General features: G+C 44.3%; 1 long non-coding RNA gene across 1 annotated transcript; it reads left to right on the forward strand.

The window, feature by feature from the left end:
- The first annotated feature begins 235 nt into the window (after window positions 1–235).
- Window positions 236–1,373, forward strand: LOC107733916 (uncharacterized). Its single transcript, XR_001639038.1, has 3 exons — window positions 236–403; window positions 885–945; window positions 1,286–1,373. It is a non-coding gene; the product is annotated as an uncharacterized LOC107733916 (long non-coding RNA).
- The last annotated feature ends 2,277 nt before the right edge of the window (window positions 1,374–3,650 follow it).

Below are 3,650 nucleotides of genomic sequence, written 5' to 3' on the forward strand. Positions count from 1 at the left end.
CAAAATTCTCAAAACAAAGGTTTTATCAATCTGTATATATTCCTCTGTTTTTAAATTAGAATAAAAATCCATACACCTGTCATTAAAATCATGTGTATCAAATCTCCTAAAAAAGTCATTAAATTAATTTGCTATCTCTCCATTTTCTGTCAAAGACTTTGTCAAGGTAATTTCTATTTGTTCTTTATTTTTTGCACCAGCCATTTCTTTAATTCCTTTCCATGCTGACTGAATATTTCCCTTAATAAACTTCTCCTCCACTGATGCCTTATATTTCCTTTTTTTCCTTCCTAATCTCGTTTAGGATATTCAACAGAAGATTAATATACTTCTGTTCTATCTAGGTTCAGAGCCCTCTTAATGACTATCTTGTTTTGGAAGGACGAAGAGATGCTTTGGAAGTGTAAGTATGGCCCTCATAACTGTGAAAAGAGCACAGCTAACGTTACATAAACATTATCCCTCGGGTTCACAGGCCAGTCTCAGACTAAAATGCATGTTCAAGCTGTCTTAACTGAAAATATCTTGTACTGACACATCTTAAAATATGTCAGTGCCATTGTCGTGTCTCAAGATGCACACCAGTAAAGTTCTTAAGGCATTTTTATAAAAGTTATCTCTGTCTCTCATGGAAGTTATACAAGAACGAAACAATGTCGTTGTTCACATCAGGCATGTACATACATTACATACATTTTATGCACTAAAATGTACACTTATGCCACCTCACAGCAAAACTCCAGAGCAGCAGTATGTCATGTGGGTTAACTGAGACCTGTTCTGAGGAGGATCACTTTATTGACTGGCACACTGCACAATTAAATGTAAACCCTTAAGTCAGATGCCCTTATAAAGACTGTAACTTTAATGTTTGCTCTTCACAGAAAAGTTGTCAACGACAAGCCTGACATCACCCAAAGACCAGCTCTTTTTACAGTAAACCAGGTACGTATAAGTGCATTCATCCCATGTTGTATTTGCCATAATTACAAGATTCCAACTTGGAAAAAGAATTCATGTCCTTGTAGAACTCATAATTACCATCTGTAATCTGGGAATTTTCTGAGAGCTTCTACCTGTACCACGTGACCACTGTGTCTGACTGCTGCAGATTAATTTAGGCATGGATAGTGTTGCCATAGAAACGCACAGTTCCCGGTCCAAGGACATGAACAGCTCTAAGTAGAACATGGTGTGAACGCAGCATATGATCTTGAGTATTTGACAACAGCATTATCTAACTGACTTGATAATGTCTTTATCGATCTGTTTCTTCCTCTGTTAGGATGCAGCTGACAAGACAGACTCCAGTAAGAATCCTCAGTGTTGATCAAGCAAGTCCACATCTAACCCATCTAGAGTGGGAATCATCTTGGAAGAGAAGGCTTCTAGCAGAAGGCGGGTCTGCGGACCGTCATTCTCGCTGGATAGTCTTCGTCGTAAACGTCCTGACGCCTATGGCCTAGGACTTTTTGAGGGCCAGCTCCCTCTGGGGAAGAGCGGTGTACACCGCATTACACGGTGCCCGTCTCTCCTCAGTGCCCTCAGGAGGTCGGTCTGCCAACCCTGCCGTGTTCCAGGGCGCAGCGGTCTCCGGCGAGCGCTTCTCTCAGTTACCGCCCGGAAACGTAGCGGTACTAAGAGGCTTGCTACCTCTACGGAGGTATTTAGATGGGCTGTGGTCTAGTCTTCCTAGCAGACGACGTGGGTCTGAGGGCCGTCGTTTTCAATAGGAGACTTCAGCTATGAGAGTCCTGATGCTGTGGCTCAGGACCTCGGAGGGCAGGCCCCTCTGGGGAAGAGAGGTTCACACCGCATTACACGGTGCCCGTCTCCCCCCAGTGCCCTCGGGAGATCGTTCTGCCAACCCTGCCGGTGTTCCAGGGCGCAGCGGTCTCCAGCGAGCGTTTCTTTCAGTTACCGCCCGGCAACATTGCGGCACTGAGAGGTTCGCGGCCTCTGCGGAGGCCCCCAGAGCAGCTAGTTCTGCCGTTCTGGGCACACCAGAGATCAGTCTCGAGAGACTGATTCCCTTAGTAGATTATTTACCAGCATGGAAGCTACTGCCAAATGTGTCTCAATGGGTCCTGCGTACTGTAGAAAGAGGCTACAGAATCAAGTTCGGTTCTCGTCCGCCTCGATTCAACAGGGCTTCCCCACTCTAGTGGGTCCCGCGCAGGCTCTGGTATTAGAACAAGAAGTAGTTACTCTCTTAAAGAAGGAGGCCATCGAGGTGGTCCCTCCGCACGAGACAGACTCCGGGTTCTACAGCCGGTACTTAATTTTTCCGAAGAAGGATGGGGGGTTGTGTACTATTTTAGATCTGCGCCTATTGAACTGCTCAGTCATGCAACTGAAGTTCAGCATGCTCGCACTCAAACAGGTCGTGTCTCAGACCAAGTCCAAGGACTGGTGTGTCACGATCGATCTAAAAGATGCACATATCTGCATCTTTCCTCATCATAGGAATTTCCTGAGGTTTGCTTTTGGGGGCAAAAGCCTACCAATACTGGTTCTTCCTTAGGCCTTGCACTCTCACCCCACACTTTCACGACTCAACCACATCGTTAGCTCAATCAGAGCAGATGGTGTTTCGATATCGAGATGAGTTGTGCTCTTCCACACTAGGCAGGGATTTGCAAGTCTGGTGGCGTGGGCATTCTCGTTCCCAAAGCGTTTTCCGATGCAGCTCGAGTTCCTGAAGAGGAACGTCTCAGGTTACGTATGTAACCATGGTTCCTCGAGGGAACGATACGCTGCGTCTCGGTGCCATACTTCCAGCATCCCTGCCAGTGCTTGCTTCATTCCTGAAGCTGACACCGGCTCCGCCGCAAGTGCTTTTATAGCTTCCTGGCCATGACGTCACCCGCCCGTGACGTCTCGCCCAGCTATTGGGACTGATTTCGGATGTGATTCAGAGCGTGGTCGCAGAAGGCGTTCCCCAAGCGTTTTCCGACGCAGCAGGGCAAGTTATTTATTTTTCATTAGCTCAAGTTAAAAAATATAGATGTGAATCATTACCCTAAATTTTTTTTAATTGGATGAATCAAACATTTTTTTCAGTGCAAGGAAGCTTGATTTCAATTTTGATTTCAATGATTTCAAAATTTACAAAAAAAGACAAGTACACAGTCAGTAATAACATTATAAAACAAATTACCTCAATTACCTCAATTGTATTCAAAATATGACAACACTGAATTTTTATAAGCAGTGATTTAAGAGCCATATACAGTATGTTAGGCCTACCCAGATAGCAAACTGACATAGAATCAACGTTGAATCGACGTTTCTCATGGCGTCGAAACAACGTTCATCTCCGACATCGATCCAACATTGTTTTGCTCATCGGGGTAACGTTGATCCAACGTCAGGCACGTCAGGCAAAACTAATGGAAAATCGACGCAATTGGTTCACTTACCGAACATTGAATCGACGTTGATGACGTTGATTTTGAAACGACGTCACAGAATCAACACGTATTCAACATAAAATCGATCTAATTGGTTAGCTTACCTAACGTTAAAACGATGTTGATTTCAGCTGGGTAAAATGATGTTACTATTAACATTTTCTGCTTGTTTTAAAAATCTCACATACTTAGTACTAGATAAATTAGCCTGTATATGTAATAATTAGGGGTGTGAAG

This window comes from Sinocyclocheilus rhinocerous, unplaced genomic scaffold (assembly GCF_001515625.1).
Source record: "Sinocyclocheilus rhinocerous isolate Xijiao unplaced genomic scaffold, SAMN03320098_v1.1 scaffold10011, whole genome shotgun sequence".
NCBI lineage: Eukaryota > Metazoa > Chordata > Actinopteri > Cypriniformes > Cyprinidae > Sinocyclocheilus > Sinocyclocheilus rhinocerous.